Source organism: Podarcis vaucheri (genome assembly GCF_965113315.1).
Source record: "Podarcis vaucheri genome assembly, chromosome: 3".
Classification (NCBI taxonomy): Eukaryota; Metazoa; Chordata; class Lepidosauria; order Squamata; family Lacertidae; genus Podarcis; species Podarcis vaucheri.
In genome coordinates this window covers 96,123,833-96,144,907 of record NC_138761.1, presented here as the reverse complement: position 1 = coordinate 96,144,907, position 21,075 = coordinate 96,123,833, and the positions used below count along the sequence as shown (strand labels likewise).

Here is a 21,075-nt window from a genome sequence, read left to right as displayed (position 1 = left end):
TAGTGAACATTTATTCTGATTTGTTTGTAGGGGAGCTATATGACGTATCAAGCAATTGTTATCCCACACTTTCCCGCAGTGGCGTAGCGTGGGTTGTCAGCACCCGGGGCAAGGCAAGTAATTTGCGCCCCCTAACCCGTGGATTTGCGCCCCCTAGCCCTAACCCCAGATGTTGCGCCCGGTGCGGCCAGCCCCCCCTGCACCCCCCACGCTACGCCACTGCTTTCCCGTCACTTTCCTTACTGCAAAAAGTCTGATTTTGATGGGGGGGGAGTGGGTCTGTTATACAGGCGCACAAAATCCACTTTAATTAAGCAATGTGAATTTGCTAGTAGGTAAAGCTAAAAGGTAAATGACCCTGGACTTTTGAGTCCATTCAAAGGCGACTATGGGGTTGTGGCACTTATCTCGCTTTCAGGCCAAGGGAGCTGGCGTTTGTCCACAGACAGCTTTCCAGGTCGTGTGGCCAGCATGACTAAACCGCTTCTGGTGCAAAGGACACCATGATGGAAACCAGAGCGCACAGAAACACTGTTTACCTTCCTGCTGCAGCGGTACTTATTTATCTACTTGAACTGACATGCTTTCGAACTGCTAGGTTGGCAGAAGCTGAGACAGAGAAATGGGAGCTCACTCTGTTGCCAGGATTTGAACCACAAACCTTCCAATTGGCAAGCCCAAGCGGCTCAGTGGTTTAACCCACAGCACCACCTGTGTCCGCTAGTATGTGAGCGGGAGACAGAGGAAATGTGTCACTGTTAATTCTCCTTGACCTCTCAGCAGCTTTTGATACTATTGCCTGAGGTGTCCTTCTGGTGTCCACCCCTAAAGTTAGGGGTGGTTGGCACTGCTTTGTGGAGGTTCCAGTCCTACCTGGATGGACATTTCCAAAGGGTGATGCTTGGGGGGGTGCTCTGCAGCTTCACGGCACCTTCAGTGTCGGGTTCCTCAGGGTGATAAGAGAAACATTTTTGCCTGGTGCCTAAAGATATGCTGGCTCCAGTGACTGAACTAGTCAAGCAGATCTATATCTATATCTGTATCATCTACAGTGGTGCCTCACAAGACGAAAATAATTCGTTCCGCGAGTCTTTTCGTCTTGCGATGTTTTTCGTCTTGCGAAGCATGGTCTGTCGCAACTGTGCCTCTTCAAGCGGCTTTAAGAAAAAAGTGCAAGACGTTTTCGTCTTGCGAAGCAAGCCCATAGGGAAATTCATCTAGCGAAGCAACGCAAAACCGAAAAACCCTTTCATCTAGCGAGTTTTTCGTCTTGCGAGGCATTCGTCTTGCGGGGCACCACTGTATATCTATATCATCTATATCTATATATTTATCTATCTATACAGTATGGTGATCCTTCAAGTAAACTAGTTCCAAGCTGTTGAGGGCTTTTTTATTCTAATAGTAACACCTTTAATTTGGTCCTGTAACAAACTGTCAGCTAGTGCAGATCTCTGATTTATGCAGTCAGACGGTAAGGTCTTTGATTCAGTGTTCTTAGCATCAAATTGCCAGCCTGCCTGCCCCCATAATTTAATTCAGATTTACCCTTTCCAGGAAAAATACAGTTAGGGGTGCTTCCAGGTAACCTGTTTATTCATTCTGATTTGTTTGCAGGGAGTTTAAATGCTGTGGCTATTTAATTCCTTCTGATTTGTTTGCAGGATAATGTGTAAAAGCAGGTATTACCTCACACTTTCTAGTGCAGTTATAACAAGTCTGATCTGTTGAGAAAGCCAGTTCGTTGCGCGAGACCTCCCAATCAACTACAACTGCAAAACTTGACTCTGCCAGTATATTATCAAATCCCATTCAAAAAGAGTGACAGTCTGGAAGCACCCTAAGTTGAGAAAAAGACCTGTTGCCAACCACCCATTTTCAATATCTGGCCAACCCTTTACAATATTAAGCCCCCTTCTGGAAGCCCCATAGGGTATTGCTTAATAACTAGGGAGATCTGAGTTCTGATCCTCAGCTAAACTTAAGAGAGCTTTTGGACAGGAGCTTCATATTTTAAGGAAAGTCTGGATACCACAGGCAAGTGGTTGGCAACAGGTTTTGGGTTTTTTTAATTTATGAGATTTTCCCCAGGGAAGTTGTAAATCTAGGGATTAAACTGGGTGGGAAGAAATACCGCTACAGTGGCAAAATAGGTCAGTCATCTGACTGTTAACCAGAAGGTTGGTGGTTGGAGTCCACACAGAGATGGCTGTGGACAGGATCCCTGTATTGCAGAGTATTGGACTGGAAGGTGAAACACGGTGGAGTGGAGTGGGAAGTAAACATGTAAACCAGGGATGGGGAACAATCCTCATCCACGATATGTGTCATTGCCTGTGGTACCTTCCTCAACCTGGTGCCCTGCAGATGGTGTTAGACTACTACAGCTCCCATCATTCTTGACCTCTGGCCCTGGTAGCTGGATCTGATGCGAGTGGAGCGTTAAAAACATGGAGGGGGGGGGGGGAAGGAATGACGACAACAGATTTCCCATCCTTATCAACAACTGAGGGTGTGATGTTGCACGTGAGCTGCAATAGAAAGGCTAACCGCTATTGCAGCACTGCAGAACCGTTTCTGTTTTAATTTGCCTTGCAGAATGTTAACTTGAAACCGCCGTCCTTACACAGAACGGGCACAGCTCAATAAAGAAGCATCATTAATAAGGATTCAGGGGTAACAGGGTATGCACTGACATAGGACAGTAGAGCTGGAAGGGACCCTAAGGATCATCCAGTCCAACCCCTGCAATGCAGAGTAAGCGGCTATCCCATAATACGAGATCAAACCTGCAACCTCGGCGCTATCACCACTGTGCTGTGCTCTAACCAACTGAGCTATCCAGCTGGCAACCTTAACGAGCGAGGAAGCTACGGCCGTTTGCGCTGGGACTCCGAGGCAACGCAGCTGCCTCTGCACGGAGTCGAAAGCAGCCGGGCTTCTTCCTTCCTGGGCGCGAGCCGAGCTCCCGCTGCCGCCCCCTCCGCCCCTGCCCGGCCGCTTCCTTGCACATTTGTTTTCCCACGCGGGCACCAACTCCCCTCCGCCCTTCCACTCGAGCGGCGGCGGCAGCGAGTCACTTTTTGTTTTTCTCGGGACTTCCTCGCAACTTCCTCCCCGCCGTCGGGCTGGGCAGCGTGGTATCTGCGGGGCGTGGAGGGCGATACCAAGCGCGGCGCAGCAGCGGGAGGCGCCAACTCGCTCCGAGCCCCAGCCCGGCCGCTTGGCAGAGCCGCGCTGCCCCGTCCCTGCAGGCGAGGCCTCCCGCGGCGGAGGAGACACGGAGGGCAGGTGAGGAAAAGGCGACGCGGGGCGGGCGCGCGGGAGCCGAGAGCCGCCTTGCTAAGCCGCTACCCCTCCCGGGCCGCGCGTGGTCCGCCCCCTAATCCAATATGAGCGCGGCTTCTTTTCCCCGTCGGGCGTAAACCGGCGCGGAGGCTGCGAGCGGCTCCCGGGGGCTCGGCGCGCGGCAGTGCTTGGCTGTGCGCGCTATGGGGAAGTGAGCGCTGCTGGGCGCACGGTCCTTTTTACGCGCCTGGCAACTTCTGTCTCTCAGACGCACTTTTCTTTCTCTCTATCTTCCTCCGCTTCCTCCTCCCCTCCCTTCACTTGGGTGGCTCGGCCGCTCGTTTCCTTCCAGGCTGCATCGGCTGCCGCCGCCGCCGCCTCCTCGCCCTTCCCGCTCTCCCTCGCCCGGCTCCCTTCCTCGCCGACGCCGAGGCGCGGCTGCAGCTGCGAGGAAGCAGAAGCCAGCCAGCGAGCGAAAGGCGGACTCGCCCGTCGCCAGCAACTCCCATCTTCCCGGTCGGTCTCGGGGCCCCACCGCGCCCTGCGAAGAGCGAGGAAGAAGAGTCCGGTAAGGGGGCTTTGGAGCGGGCTGGCGGGGTCTTCGTCCTCTCTCGGCTCGGTTGTTTTCTGGACCAGCCTCTCCCTCGCCACGCCAAGGCGACTCTTTGCACCGAGTGGGGAACTTTCCTTGGTTTCGCAGCCATGTCACGGGACTCGAACCGGAGGCATTGCTTTTTTGCAGGTATCCTCGCGCAAAAAAAAGAGAGAGATGCCCAGACTCGTAAGACGAGGCGGGGTTGACCGCTATGGAGCGAGATGTGTTCTCACAAGCCTCTGGGCCAACTTGAATTAATGTGGCCAGTTCGGGGAGAAAAGAGGTTTACATCCTTGTCAGGCTGCCTTCCAGGATTCCTGGGAGCAGCTTTTATTCCACCCCCACCCCGGTGTGTGCTTGGTTTCAGTTCATTTTGCAACAACGCTGTGGTGTTTTTGGCTGCCGCTTCGTGATTCGTGGTTGTTGAGGCAAACTCCTACATTTCTCTCTTTCCTGAGAGAGAGAGAGAGAGAGAGAGAGAGAGAGAGAGACTTGGTTCACTAGGGAGACGAACGGCTCTTCCAACTTCGTCCTGCACCCGGGGTGGGGTGGGGGGACATGTGGCCCTCCCGATGATTTTGGGACTACAACTCCCATCACTCCTGACCGTTGACCGTGCTGGCTGGAGCGAGTTGGAGAGGCATATAGGTTCTCCACCCTTTGTAGACGCCAGTACTTGGAGGCACTTTCTCTACCCCACCCCCTGCTTTCTGAAAGGCGACAGTCCTTTGCTTTGGGCTGTAGGAAATAGAAATGTGTGGTCTTTTTGTGACTGTGAGCATGCAAGCTGTCCCATGCCGCAAAAGAATACTAGCATTAAAGTTATTCAGTACCCACAAGGCTTGTGTTAAGGGTAATTAATATTTGACTGGTCAATGTACAAATGCATAAATATTAAGCTGCTACTAACTTCAAAACAAAGACTCCTAGCTGCTGTTTTCCAAACTGTCTTGTCAAAACCTCTTGTTCCCCCCTTCCTCTTAAAACACAGATCTGACTTCTTCCAGATGTGATAAGAGAGACAGTTATAAATCTAGGGTTTGCGAAGGAAATTTCAATGAACCCTTGTAAACTGTTTCTGGTTGAATTGGCTAGATAGTTTATGGAGACAACATACTTGAGCTCCTGAAAAGATCTTTGACATTTGGAGTTTCTTAGGGAATGACGTGTAAAATAATCCACTTGTCCTTTTCAAACAACTTTCCATACAAACAGATTTAACGACAGAATAAGCAGCAAAATGTAACCTGTCAGCATCTGAAATAACACTCTCCTCTCCTCGTGAGTTCGCATAACAGCTAGATGACTTTGCATCTCTCTTGAGGATATATCTCTAGCTTAAACCCATCTGCTTCTTATAAGTAGCACTAATTTCAGTGGAAACTATTTGAATATATCTGTACTTAGGATCACAGCCATGAAGACTTGTTTGTTTGTTTGTTTTAAATGATTTCTATGCAGCTTTTTACTTACACACAGAAAAAAGTGCCACGGTGCTTCACATCATTAAAAAAAGAGAAAACAATCCATCAGTAATTGAGTAATTTTATTCAGTATTAAGTCCTGCTCAGATCAGTGGAGCCTGCTGGCAAGTCTGTGTTTATAGCATTGTTATCCATAATATGTGTTCATGAAATATTGGCAGCAGCAACAGAAAAGCTTCCAATGGGCATGTCAGGCAGTGCAAATGCTTCTTGCAATGAAAGGGACTGGGCAGCTCACTAGCCTAGTCCTTACATTAGCAACACATTCTGCAAGTTAAGGCGCCATCTTGAGCTCGAACCTTCCAGTGTTTGAAATTAAGCTATAGTGTTGGGAGCACAGGGAATGTTCTGTAAACCATTATTGTGATAAAGCTTGCCTTGCATGGGTTCTTGCCAATGTCCCGTCAGTGCTTCCTGCTGCCACTAAAAAAGAAAAGCCGTGACAACAGTTAATCTGCTATGACATTGAAGTGCCCTGCCTACTGGTCTTTGAGAACTGCTTTCTGGCTTGTATGACTGACCCATGCCTGTTGCACACACATATATATGTGCTTTTGCAAGCTCCAGACTGTCTGGGTACAAGTCAATCCCAAAAAGGTATAACTGACTGAGTAGTCAACATCCTCCTTTTATCAGGGAAAATCCAACCTAGGCTTGTCCCACCTGCCCCTCAGTTGTCTGGATGTCCCTCCTCATGGGGCCTGTTCCTCATAAATTCTCAGATCTTGGTCTAGTTCCAGTCTTGATGTAGATTGTGAAGTCTTCCGGGGGAAGGGTCCCTGTCACGTGTGAGTTTTGTATAGTATAACTGGCACTAAACAATTCTTTTACAGGAGAGACATGAAGAGGACCCTGAGATTCTCAATTTTAGTGTGTTGATAATTCAGTATGTCAGTTGCCTTTTGCCTTTTGCACTTAGTGGTTGTGGTGCTTCTGTGCATCTCATACAAGCAAATTTAAGAATGACGGAGTCCTCTTCTCTCAAGGGGTACATGATTCAGTGGAAAGGGAATGTTCCAGAGAAGTAGACCTGAGCTATAAGAAAGAAATTAGTTTGCGTCACATTTCTTTTCTGGCGGAAGCAGAAATGCTAGTTAGAAGTATTTGACTCCTATTAATGTGATGCTGATGAACATTTCCAGTACTTTGAAAATTGTTTTTAACTGCAAGAAAGTAACCATTTGAGTTTAATGTGACAGAAGATCTCAGAGCATTGCTTATGGATTTGTAATTTACTTGCTGAAATAAGATGATTTATCCCAAAGCAAAGTCAGTTAAAGGAGAAAATAGTTTAGCGTCAGTTCTTTCCAGCAAGGGAAACACTTGCTGATTATAGCCCAACAAATCTGGAAAGTACCTATTTTGGGAGAGAATCTGTGGTTATATTGCCCATCCTTCCCCACCCCCCACCCCCATTAAATCCTGTTGTAATTTTCTAATTTTGGAATACTCTGAAAAACTCTTTGTGATCGTGCAGTCCTATGCATGTCCACTTAGGAATAAGACCAAATAAGTTCAATGAGGCTTACTCCCAGGTGAATGTGTATTGGCTTTGTAGCCTCAAAGTGCATTTGTAAGCATGTGTGCTCGGGAGCAAGTTGAATTGAATTCAATTTACTCCCAGGTAAGTAGAGTTAGGGTCTGCTTAATGTGTTTTTTATATCCCTATGATCTTGCTTAATTTTGCAAAGGCTATAAATGAAAGCCTTGCATTCTGCTCTGTTCACTTACTCCCACTGAAACCAGTTTGGGTTTCTGCTATATAACTGATTATAGAATTCCATCTGAAAACTAGCTTGTGGAAAATATTAATTCCTTAAGAAAGAAGATTTTGAATGTTCTGGGAAGTTGTGATGTATTATGGGTGTTAATTTGTAGTAATTGGAATTGTTTTTCGTTACTGGATTGAAAGATCAATTATTCTGTTGTTATTCGGCAAGCTTTTAAGTTTCTGATATTTAATAATACTTCATCTTGAGTCATATATATATATATACCTTTAGGGCATATGAGGCAATGAGAAGCGAGGGAGCTTAACCCTCAGTAGAGTTAATTTCTGCTGGCAAGATGTCATTTATCTCTTGCTCAGGTTGACCGTATTAGTAAGGTAATGTTGGCTACCCCTGGTGGCTGAGCTATAAATTCTTTACCAATGCAAAAAGGCTTTTGCATGCAGAAACCCATCAAATAACTTCAATGAGCATTGCATGTTTCAAGTTAATTCTGGATTTTTGGGTATTCTGCCTGTTTGCAATCAAACAAATGTGCAAGACAACAAATGATCTTCACTCTAGCAGCTTATTGCTAATTGCAAATCTCTGTTGGCATATTGATTTTACATGTGCTTGCTTGCTTTGATTGATGTAGTCCAAAGTCTTCCTCTAGTTGTCATCTTCCATACTACAGAGAAAAAGCGAAAGAAAAAATTGTGAAAGAATATTAATGGGGGTGGAATGCTTTCCTCCCCTCCTTCCAAGAGTAAAGAAAAAAGCAAACTCTAAAAAGTAACGGGAGGGAGAACTATTGATTGATTGCTACACATGGGACATGGAACCTTCAGGTGCCTACTAATTTTGGCTGAACGTGCTTCTTTGCGATCTCTGAATTCATTAGTGCTGCGGCATTCATGTCTGAAAGCTAAGTAGCTTTTTCATAGGGGAAGTGCATTAATTCCCCCAGAGTGCACTATCTAGGGCAGGTAGTTCCAGCTAAAATATTACGTATTACTCATAATTGGAATAATGAGGCCTATCAGTCTTACAGGAAGCCAAACTGCCTACCAAAACGTGGGATAGCTCAGTCGGTCTTAATCTCAGGGTCTTGTGTCCAAGCCCCATGTTGGGCAAAAGATTCCTGCATCACAGGGGGTTGGGCTGCTAGATGGCCCTTGTGGTCCCTTCCAACTCTACAATTCTGTGATCTCTGATGTCTAACAAACAGAATACTTTGTTGTCTAGACAAAAGACAATAGAGGCAGGGTAGGAAACCTGTGGTTATTCAGATTTTGCTGGATTAAAACTTTATTCATCACTGACCATTGACCGTCCTGGCTGGGGGCTAATGGGAGTTGGGACATTTGAAACTTCCTTACAAATGAATTGTACTGAGGAAAACACATTCTCTCTCACGTTGTAACTTCAAATGACTATGATGGTGTTGGGGACCATTCTGGTTGACCAACAGACTCTCCAGTCATAGAACCACTATCATGTGACTTTTAAACACACAAGAGTATGAGTAACCAAATTTACTTGACCACTCAGTTCTAACTGCTTCACTCCAGTTATAATATACTTTATTTTAATTAAAGTAGCTTTAAGAAATAACGCTAGGGTTCTATGCACATGTTCCTCAGTTACTCTATGTGGCTTTCCAAACCACTTGAGCTGCGACCCTTTTTCTCTGTCATATTGGAAATAATAGATAAGTACCGTATTTTTCGCTCTATAAGACACACTTTCCCCCTCCTAAAAAGTAAGGGGAAATGTGTGTGTGTCTTATGGAGCAAATGCAGGCAGGAGGCTCTGCTCAGCGCTCCCTTTAAAGAGCCACATGGAGCATGTCTGGGGCTCTTCAGGGCTTTCCCCCGAGGATGGGAAAGGGCTGCCCTTCTCCCTCCTCGGGGAAAAGCCCCCAAGAGCCGCACACAGACTCTGCACGCTCTTTAAAGGGAGTGCAGTTCTTTGGGGAGCCTTAGCTGCATGCAGCCTCTCCCGGGCAAGGGGAGCCTTCATCCCCTGCCCGGGAGAGGCTGCGCGCGGCTATCCCATAAGCCAGGACAGCAAGCGGGATCGCTGCTCTGCGATCCCACTTGCTGTCCTGGCTTATGGGATTCAGAATGTGTGTTTTTTTCCTTGTTTTCCTCTTCCAAAAACTAGGTGTGTCTTATGGTCTGGTGCGTCTTATAGAGCGAAAAATACGGTAGCTCAAAAGGCAAATGTATACAAGCAACAGAAGACTTTGCAGGAATCTGAGTTCTGAATAACTCTGGGCCAAATTTAAAAATAAATAAATACTGGGGGGAAATATTTATTTCGGAAAACCAGGACACAAATTAAAGCATAGTTGAAAGTTTGAAACACACACACACACATTCCTGCAGTTTCACACTGTCCTATTTTAGACATCAAAGGCTGGAAAATAAGGCAGACAAATACACAAGTTTGCAACATTCTTCCTTGGCTCACGATAAAAAGATCAGGGATTTGCCTTTGCTTTTCAAACTTAAGAGGTTTGGAAGTACATTCATCTGATGGGTGTAAAAAAAGCAACAATATTGACCAAAGCAGGAGCTGTGCATACCTCTGTGCTTAAGATAAAATGAGATTATAGGGGCTTCTTTAATTGTTGTGGTCTTGCATCCTAATTGGAGTCTATCCATCCACAAGAAATTGTTTGACAGTCTTCCTAATCACAACAAGTTACATCTTATTTAGACAAATTAGATAGGAGATTAGGTAGGGAAAAGGTGCCGCCACTCTAATGGGCAGGAAGGCATACCACTCTATTTCGTAAGAGGGAGGAAATCTTCCACTGTGGCCTTAAAGTGATTTCATAATCAATATAAATATTTTAAAGTAGTAGAAGTGCATGCTGCAATTGTTTGCTGATAAAGAATTCAAATTAAAGCCAAATGCGTTGTGTACCAAGTGCAACATCCTTAGTTGCCAGAGCAACACACTGTAGTGTACTTTGTGAGTTGAAAAAAATTAGAACCAATAAGACAAGAAAGTTTGGGGAGAGGCACTTTTAATGGCGTATCCTATCTGTAGAACATCTGGGGCCTGGTTAGCCTTGAACTTCAGTCTTCCGTGTAAATATACAGCAAGCAGGCCAGAACATGAATTGGATTAGTCTTCAAGATGGCAGTAGGTTTGCTTAATGCAGTATAATACCAATATGTTTAGATATTCAATGTGTGTGTGAAGACTTCTGGGAGTGACTGATAGGAATTTTAACAGTAAGTTGAAATGTTGTGTGCAAAGAATAATCTGAGATTCGGTAGAAAAGTTGAAAAAATGGGAGACTTCTATATCTAATGGTCAAGATGCACAGCAGACTCCTAAGTACCGTATTTTTTGCTCTATAACACGCACCCAACCATAACACGCACGTAGTTTTTAGAGGAGGAAAATCCGTAGGCATGCCACCCGTAGGCATTCCCTCCATAACACACACAGACATTTCCCCTTACTTTTTAGGAGGAAAAAGGTGAGTGTTATGGTGCAAAAAATACGGTAATAGTCCACGCCACACCAACAGTGAACGAACCAAACCACATGGAACACAAAATGCCTCAGACTTTAGTAGCAATCCAAACACCTAGATTTTAAGACTGTCAGTCATATTTTCTAGTAGTTCTGTATATCAGTGCATACACTGTTCCAAGCACATCCTTTAAACGGGGGGTGGGGAGCCGTATTATGAGCAGACCTGAATCAGATTCTCTTCACACATTACTCAGAGCTGTGAGGCCATGTGGTTGCTCATCTCCCTCTTACCCATTACATGTTGAGTAATTTCTGAACTGAGGAGCATTTTCTATTCCTGTAGGCTCGCTGTGTGGTTTAGGGCCTTGTTTGAGGATTCTAAATATTTCACTGATAGAAAAAGCTTCTTCTTCAGAAGCTATCCTTGAGCCCTGGAGGGGATATTGAGGAGCTGTGCAACCTCAGGGGCAGAACTAAATGTCCAGACTTATTGCCCCTTATGTGTTGCCCGTTCACTCAAATAACACACCAGGAGGGCTCTTGCACTGAGTCCGATGTGTAGGCAACAGCATGGGAACCAAGAGAAAGGGAAATCTTGCTGGGAGGGGAGATTACCTGTATGATACACAGGGCCAGCCCTACTATTGGGTAGAGTGAGGCAGCTGAGAATAGAGGAGAGAGATGTGTATGTTCCACGCATAGCCTAGCCTGCACCTGATGCCATAAGATTTAGTAGATGTCTCTCTCCCATTAGCTGTGCTCTCTGCATCAAGGCAAGGCCTGACTCGGGTGTTGGGACAAGGTTCCTTGCTGGAGGCAAGGTAGGGTTCAGGCTGTGCTCTGGGGAAGCAAGGAACAAACTGAAACTGAACCCTGATACTAAGCGGTAGAAGTAACAGTAGCAGCAGTCACCTATTTGTTGGCAGCATTTATGCTGCAAGCTGCTGCTCTGTATATGAGGGACCCAGCCTTCTCCTACTGCAGGTCTTCCTGGGTTGCCTTAAGGTCCTCCGTTGGAGTCCTCTGAGTCCAGAGGATGGCAGTGCTACACCTCCATACCAGTGGGACACTCGCCGCACAGGTTCATCCAGTGGTTTGGCGCTGCATCCCCTCCCAGTTCCAGGGTCACGACACCATTACCAGCATTGAAATAAGATTTATCTGCCAGGCTGGTCAGATTCTCCACATGGAACTTGATGGTGGGCAGCACCATTTTGCCCTTTGCCTCAGCAGGCAAAATTTATTGGGCTGTCCCTGATTAAATTTAGCACACATTACAACAGGCTTCAGTTTTCATCTCGGCGGTGGTGCTTCTGCATTTGTATTGAATATAATGGGACATACGACCAGAGAAGGCTCTTGCAGTTTCAATACACTGCTTCAGTGTTAAACTTGAGCAATGGGAAGCAATGCCTGTGAACAGGAAGGAGTACATGGGACGAAGCGTTGCACAACCATCTTCTGTTTGGGGTGTGCCACCCATACTGCCCTGACAGTTTTGCTGGGCTGCTATATAGACGGAGAGGTGGCATGTGTGAGTTGCATCAGATCTGCATGTCAGGTCCTGCTGAACCCTCTGCAAATGAGCTGTAATGTTTGATCTCTTCTAAGAAACAAACACACACAAAAAACCCTTTGCTGCAAGCAATCTTGGCAGCTAGATTTCTGTCAAAATAACAGATACTATTTTTCTTTTCTTTTTTTAGTCAGGGATCTAGGGAATGGCCAGGATAAGGAAATGCATTTTGCTGAGGTCATTCATTTTCGGCATGTACTATATTGCATAAACTCCGTTTGGAGTTTTTGGTTGGGAATATGGGCAGAGGCAGGGAGAGCATCTTCTTGAGCCACAAATCAGGTGTGTGGGTGGGTGGAAAGCAAAGTCAGCCTGGCTTTCCATGATTTTTAAGTTCATTTTGGGTATGAGCATTCATTCTGCTTTACCCCCTTTATTTCAGTTTAACATAAGTGCGTTAAATATAATTCCTTTGCTAACTGTTCGCATGTGTGAGAGAACCCCGGTTGGTTTCCAGCTGCTATAATATCTGCAATCAGTCTTAACTTTACTCAGCTGGCTATGTTGTTGTTGTTATTTTAAGTAACCTTTCTGTAATAGTGTATTATTAGAATTTGCTTCTGCATGTTGTTGTTGGCCTTGCATTTTATATCTCTGCACGGTAAAAAGCAGCTGTTTCCGCTTGGTCTCCTTTGGAGGTTCAGTTCACTGTCTTGTGTATGTGTGAGGAATACCCACCATTTCACCCTCTAGTTCATTGCATCTTCTCTGGCCTTCTTCTGTAGCTACATTGTGGCAGCCTATCCCATCCACATAATCCCAGCTGATCAGTGTAGTCTACCCGAAGCCTTTGTCATTATACCTTTCCATGCCTCCCAGGACTCTTAAGATGTGCACTAAATTCACCGTAGGTTACAGAATGATTTGGAATGTGAGTGTATAGTAGAGCAGTCTTCAACATTTTTATACCCAGGACCACCCAGTTTTAACCCAAAACTGTTTGGTTTTAACCTAGACATGTGGGGGGGGGCATTCTGAAACTTTCCCCATACAGTATATTTGCATTGTTGCAGCGCTCCTGTTGCAACCCACCTTAGATCAGGCCATGGCTTAGCAGTGTATCCTGACCTACCAGTTGAAGACCAGTGAATTAATATATATAAAAAATTGCAATATGTTAAATCTATGAATGCACACCCACTTTCCCCACTGAGGATTCCATAGCGTTACAAAACCTTGCCGTGACACAGACAGCACAGAATAGAAAGAGCAGTGAAAGATGGATGGGAAATTGAGAGGAACAGCCTCCTAGAACTCTGCTTGCACTGCAATCCCATGATATTTACTCATAAGTAAGACTTGCTGGGTATAGTGGAGCTTTCTGACAGATAAACGTGAATAGGATTATAGCCCTGATAGATAATAGGAAACAAAATGTGACATTCATCATTTTCACTTTTCCCATTCTAATTTTCTGCAGTTGGAGCTTCTGCATGCATTTTCAAAAAAAGGAGGCGATGGAACATGAGCATATGTTTTCCTAAAAGCCACAAATTATTTGTAGTGTATACAGTATCTGGGTTTGTATGTAATGAAGATAATTAAGCAATAGCACCCCTTTCTGGCACCCCCTTCTCTGATGATGATAAAGCTGTTAAAGAGTGTGAATGGAAGGAGCACAAAAATCAACTGCCTTGCAAAACAGTCCATGTTGAACTGCTGAAAATGAATGGATTGAGAACTATGGACTTGGTATGCTGTGACTTCAACATAATGGCCTCCCCCACATACCCACGATGTTGAACAAAACACTCATTATAATGATATGGGCTCTCTTTGCTACTACCTCCTAAATGTGTAGGCATGTAAAATCTTATAAATGTCTACGCTAGATGATTTACTTGTTGAAACAGTATTTTCTGAGCACTGTAGCCAAGAGCTAACTGCTTGGCCGTCTTCCACATGATATTCTTGCAGAGAAGCTGGTAAAATTTGGTCTGGGTGTGGTAACTGGTAGGTGTATTTGTAGCTTCTTCCTTTTTAACATGCAAGATGTACTTGCATGTAATCGTGAGGGATGCATCCTTCTAGGCCAGTGATGGCCAAACTTGGCCCCCCGGCTGTTTTGGGACTACAGTTCCTATCATCCATGACCACTGGTCCTGTTATCTAGGGATGATGGGAGTTGTAGTCCCAAAACAGCTGGAGGGCCAAGTTTGACCATCACTGTTCTAGGCGGTTCAGGCAATTGCAACTCACATTTATGTATGTGAGTTCTGTGTTCGCACAGAAGTATTTGCTAGGGGGAAGGGACAAATCTCGGTGTGGTTTGCATTCAGTCACTGGCCTCTCTGGGTAGGGTTGGGGAAAACCTTTGTCTGAAATCCCGGAGAGAGCTTCCAGTCACTGTAAGCAATACTAAGGTAGAAAGACTACTGGTCTGACTTGGCTTAAGGGAAAGCTTCCTATGTTCCAAATATTGTTGGGGGGAAATGTGGCTTATAGGCCCATGTGTTTCCACAGCATATAAATTTTATTGTCGTGTGTAAAATGGCCCCATGGTTCAGTATCAGATTCATTTTCACCCCTTGTGCTATGCGGTCTTCTGCCTAGAACTGCAATATGATGTTTATTTCAAGCATTTCTCCTTATTTTTGGGTCTGTTCCTTATTTCAGAATGGCATCAGACATGTCTGTTCAAACTAAATTTGAAATTGGCAATTTCATAGGGCAGCCTGAATTTTGGATAGGCGGCGAAGGGTAGGGTTGTGCAAAGTTCTTACTGGTTAAGCTGAAAACATAGCAATGGAAGCTGTTGAAATATTTAGTCTTTCTTGTTTTAAAGTTAGTTTCAGCCGCAACCTTAAGGGTCATGCTACTTGGCATCCTGGAGCAGAAACTGTCCCAGTGGCCTGGAACATTTTACAGCAGCTGAGTTAAGTGACGTGTAAATATTTCAGCATGTGAAAAGTTGGAAGGCTACTCCTGACCCAGTTAATGGCTGTTTCAGAAAAGTTCTTGGAATTGGCAGGCTGTTGCCGTCGATCCTCTGCCTCTTAGAGGCAAGCGCCATGTAAAATGGGATTTGCTCCAGATTAATAGTGGTTGCTTGGGATGAAAGCATTTTTAGTGCAGAAGCCAGAAAAGAAAACGTGGATGGAAAGGCGTGTGGGAATGTTTTCCTAAAAGAAAAAAGGCAGAGTCAGAAGAAAGCCAGAATCATTGTTTGGGGTGTCAATATTCATTTATTATAATCTGACTTTGAAGACAGTACAAATGCTACTGTATTGCCAAGTAATAGTGAATTAAGTCAGACCTCAAGGAGGAAGAGTAAACCTTTTTTTATTTCCATGTAATAGGAAAATTGTGGTACCAGAAGGTAATGAAATGTATTTATGCTTTAAATTAGGAACTAATTAATTCCTCCTTCCCTGGCCTTGGAGAAAAAATTGTTTTTCCTCAGAGTGATTAAAAAAAACGCCCTGGACAACCATGACCTGCTTATTCACCTTGTTCCAGCTCAGTACATTCGGTTGCAATAGAACAGGTATGGCTAACCTGTGCCCTCCCAAGTGCTTGTGGCCTACTCCCCGCCATCATTCCTGACCATCAGCCATATTGTCTGGGGCCGATGGGAGCTGGAGCACCTGTGAGACCGCAGGTTTCCCCATCCCTTCCATAGAACTCTGTGGAGACTTTCTGGGACAGATGCAGTCCCCGCAATCCCTTTCCCCCTTTCCTTTGTTTGGGATTTACTGCACATACAGAGAAGAGAGGACTCCATTTCTGAAGTTTTTGACGTGGCAACCCTAAGCATTGTGCTTCTACCTCTTCCCGTGCCTCTTGCCATGCTTCATATATTATTCCCAACTTGGATAAAAAGTATAATCCATTTATGGAAAGCCTGCATGTGTTCTGCAGTGTAGATTTTGTATGGAAAGTGGCTTTTGCAATGCTAGTACTGACCAGCTATTGCACTCTGATTGAAAACTGTTTTGTTGCATGCCTTGGTAACAGTACATTTGGTTTTGCTTATTTCTCTTCTCTGCCCCATCCCATTTCATCTTCCATTTATTTTCTCATTCAACCTGCTTTTCTTCAGTGATGGACAAGTACCTTCCGCCGTCAAAAATATCAGTTTTTGGAATTGGCTTGAGTATTTTAAAATGACGACCTATTATTTCAGAGCCTCTTTGAAATTTCATGGTCCTGTTTCGCCTGATTGATAGCAAGGCCTGATTGATGAAAGGACGTGGCCCCATCAACCCAGTGCTTCTTCAGAGGGGCTGCACCGCTCTTTCATTCCCTTTAAACTTCCATGGCACTGAGGACAGCAGAGTCTCGCAATAAGGAGGGCTGACCCAGAGCCTCCATTATGTCCTAGAATGCTGCTGCTGCTGCTGCTGAAGCAGCATCCCAAGTGTTAGGACCCCTGGGAAGCATAACACTGGGCAACAGTTTTTTACTTTTTGAATGTTGTCTAGATTTCTACAACTGATTTAGGGTATTTTTGCACTGCTGAATCAGGAAATGGCATCTGTTTCTCTCCATCAGGTCAGGTTTACTGTAAACTGAATGGTGGGCATTGATAAAGGTAAGTACACGTAAATTGCATGTTGCTTCACCATTTTTCAAACTTCAGGGCTTGAACATCCGTTTCTTGGAATTCCTGGAATGCTCAGCGGCAGGGAGGTCTCTCTTCAGAGTCCAACAGTAGTCAACCATCATGACTGCGTCCCAGCGACCCTGATACCTGGTCTCCATCTCTTTCATGTCCTGATGGAATCTCTCCCCCTGCTCGTCACTCATTGAACCCAGGTTCTCAGGAAACCGGTCCATATGTGAAAATAGGTAGTGCATCTTGACGCTCATGTTGCAGCCCAGGTTTCTGAAAGCAGTCAGCATGTTGTTGACAAGTTCTGCGTGGTTTCTGGCCTTATTGTTGCCAAGAAAGTTATTCACTACCAGAACAAATGCCTTCCACGCTTCCAGTTCCACTTCGTTCATTGAGTTTCTGAACTCTGGATCTCTGATGAGCTGACGGATCTGAGGACCGTCAAAGATGCCAGCTTTCAACTTCTCCATGGTCAGTCCTGGAAAAGCCTGGCACAAGTAAGTGAAGCAGTCACCATCCTTGTCCAGAGCCTTGGTGAACTGCTTGATTAAGCCAAGCTTGATGTGCAGTGGTGGGAAGAGTATTCTGTCTCTGTCCACCAGAGGGTTGTTGATGATGTTCCTTTCTTTGCAAGGCACTAATTCCTCCCGCACAGGCCAGTCCTTCTTCGTGTAATGCTGAGCACGGTCCCTACTATCCCACATGCACAGAAAACATGGGTACTTGATGAAGCCAGACTGTTGTCCCAACAAAAAGTTCACCATCTTCAGGTCAACACAAATAAACCACTTATGCTGATCATAACCAATTTTCTCCAGTACATACTTCACCGCTTCATAGTTCTCCTTCAGTGTACTCGAGTGAGCCAGGGGTATAGAGGCAAACTGGTTGCTGCTGTGTAGCAGAACACATTTCAGTGATTGCTTGTGGCTGTCAATGAACAGTCTCCAATCTTTGGGTTCGTACTGTGGCACTCCAAGCTTGAGCAGAAGCTGCGCAATATCTGCACAGTACACCAAGTCCTTCTCTTCCGAGAAAAAACGGAGGTACTCTTGATGCCTGTTGCGGAAGAAGCTGATGCAAGCACTGTCAGAGAGGAGGTTTTTTTCCCTTCAATCTGGATGCCAACAGTTCGGCAGAGTCCTTTGACAAGCTGAGGTCACGAACTAGATCATTCAACTCCTTTTGGGAAAATGGATGTGTAGCATCATCTTCAAGAACCACTTCTTCTTCTTCATGCCCTTCAGCACTGGAGGCATCTTCGTCACTAATGTCAGGAAGTTCTCCGAAGATAGACACTGGAATTTCATCACAATGAGCTACAGGACGACGTGCTGATTGAAGATCAGGATACTTCGTGGGGCGGATGCCCCATTAACTTAGTTTTGATCCCCCAACTTTATGCTTTGCCGCACCAATTTATGGAAGATTTTGAGGTTTTATGACTTCAAACTGATCCCTTTTTGACATAATCACCCAGAACTATTGGACCTGAATACTTCTTGTCATTAAAATAATCATTTCCAATCAAAACAATTATTCGACATGGCATTTTACCCCCACCAAGTTCTTCTAAAGTGCTCCACACAAGCATACATGTGAACAAAAACGTTAAAAAATTCATCCTAAATCAACTGAAAAAACTCAGACAACAAACTGGTTGTTGACCAGTGTAATGAATTATATATTGTTTTAAATTTTGCTGTTTTCTGTAACCCTGCCCTGGGACCATTTGGCGAAGGGAGGATAGTAAGCATAACTTATATATAAAATAAAAGGCACCCTAACTTCTTTCCCAAAGGGGAAAGGAATACAAAAAAAAAAGGACAGCTGTAGATTATACCTTAAAGGCTTATTATGATGAGCTTCTCAAAACAAATAACTCACTACTTGGATCAGCCCCAATGTGGTTGGATTTAATAGAGCCAAATAAAGCTGTTCAGCCAAATAAACTGGCCTGAAGGGTGTAGCACAAAGGGTTTTGGCTCTTATGCACTCAGGTTTGGCCAGAAGGCTGGTACAATGTGATATTACAAATGCGGAATGAGAGTGCTATAGAAAGGTCAAGTCTTATATAGGCAAAAGCTGTGGGAACTTCCTCTAACAGAACTAGCTGTTTCTAGCTCCTTTTGCCTTTCTTTAGGTTTTTGTGTTTTTTTAAAAGATGTGCCCATAGCAGCTGCTGAACCTGCCACAGAGTAGGACGGGGCATGCAGTCTGCTCTTCACTGAGCAATCCTGACGACATCTTAGCGCGCGCGCACACACACACACACACACACACACACGGTGTAATAATTTTATCAATTTCTTGGCTTTTCAGACCTCCCGTCGTCACCCCTGTCGGCTTTTGGTTTCCACAACAGTCTTAGAAGTTCAATTGTGAACATGAAATGCATGTTCCAACTACTTGTCGGAAGGAGTTGAGAGAAAGAATTCTCACAGTGGAAGATTTGGGGCGCCTTTATGAACTGGTGCCCAAACAATTCCCTGAAACATTTTCTGCTTTGGAGCGGAAAAATAGCAGCAGAGGCAGAGTTGCCCATTTGTACCATACACAAACCCTTCCTAGACAGTAGGGCGGTGTTTACCAAACTTGGGTCTCCAGCTGTTTCTGGACTACAGTTCCCATCATTCTTGACCACTGGTCCTGCTAACTAGGGGTGTTGGCAGTTGTAGTCCAAAAACAGCCAGAGATCCAAGTTTGGGAAACACTGCAGTAGAGGATCCACCTAACTGTGGAAGACCTGGTTTACAAATCCTCAAATATATTACAAATACACTTTCCTCCCTAAAAATTTCACTTGACGCTCTAAAACCTTTAGTAATGCTGTGTCTCCTTAGTACACCATCAGTGATACAGATATTGTGTGGATAGCATTCTGCTGCTGCTTCCTCGGTCTCTTCCTTCCACGAAATGCCCCCACTAATCACACAGACCATGCTGACACCAAATTGTCCTTTTCTGCAATTTCAGCCAGGACCCTCTCACCACTGACCTACATGTCTGTAGTTTCCAGATCGTTGGCCTATAGCTATGAGCCAAGGGAGTGTCCATTAAGTGGTCTATCAGCACTTGACCTTTGGGATTTTCCTGTCTCGAATATAAGCTGATAGGTTGGACTGTAAACCAGTAAGGCCTGCAACAGCTTCCTTATAACTGTAGCAACTGATCATTAGCAGGCTACATAACAAAGTAACAGCCAGGCTTCAGCTACAGGTAATGATTTCGCCTCTCATTTTTGTCAACAATATCACATTCGTAACATTGTCATGCAGCTGCTGAGATTATTCCCACCCATCTCTGCAGGTTCAAGGTTCAGAGAGAACAAGAGTTCACAGAAATAGTTGATCCACTTGAAATACGCTGAACTGCTCCTGCATTTCTACGGAGTTGGACGCTACTGTCTTACAGCCGTACAAATTTTAGGAAGAGAATTCTGTGATGAAATCAAGATTGTAGAGTACAGTGCCATTAACTGCAAAATCATTACAGTTAGCACTGTGGAGTACTTTAATATATGTTTATAAATGCATGCATACTGTACTATTATGCTGCAGGTTAATAACATGCCACAGACATTTTCTAAAATCTTCTTCTGTTCAGCAGTTCTCATCTGAAATGTTCTTTCTGGTTATTTTTAAATCTGTCGCTTTCCAGATGTTCCAAGCTATGAAATGGCTGTTTTTTATGACTTTCCTATTCATGTTAACAGAAATTCATTTAGACCTTTCAATCTAATTTTCAAATGTTATTTAATTGAGATTCTACTTGGAAAATTTTATGGTAGCCAATTAATTTCCTACTTTCCCTCAATTTCTTCCTCCCCACAAAGCTGTTATTACATTTTATCTGCTGAAGAAATAACTGTGGCAGTTAGGTTCCTGGGCAACTGGAAGTGCAGTTGATTGGGAAATGATAAACTTCCTGAGTAATTAATGTGCATAGATATAATTGTGTTAACCTTATTGGAAACGCTTTAACATTAAAAAATGGAAAATCAAATTAATGGGCACAGTTCTATTGTATGCTGCCTATTTACTCTCCCCCATCGGCCCCCTTTCTTTCTTGGTAGTTGATCTATTTATTTAACAGAATTTGAATATTGCTTAAATAAAACCTCTGAACGGTTCGTGGGGAACTACAGTATGCTGCCAACTGCCCACTAACAAATATATTGTAGCCTTAGTAGAGAAAGAAGGAAAATAATAAATTTCACGTGTGATCTTCAAAAGTTGAAGGATGTGACTAAATGAAATGTAATGCAGCATTACAATATTGAAGAAAGTGGTTTGAGGGAAGTATCAAGTTCAGTATATTCTACTTGGTGTAGTAAGTGGCTTATACTTTTATATTTTATGTAAATC

The 21,075-nt window shown here is 44.5% G+C and overlaps 1 long non-coding RNA gene across 1 annotated transcript; it reads left to right on the top strand.

Annotated features, from left to right (window-relative positions):
* Positions 1-18,418: 18,418 nt before the first annotated feature.
* Positions 18,419-20,723, top strand: LOC309529964. The gene is made up of 2 exons (XR_014218562.1): positions 18,419-19,927; positions 20,018-20,723. It is a non-coding gene; the product is annotated as an uncharacterized lncRNA (long non-coding RNA).
* Positions 20,724-21,075: the final 352 nt, after the last annotated feature.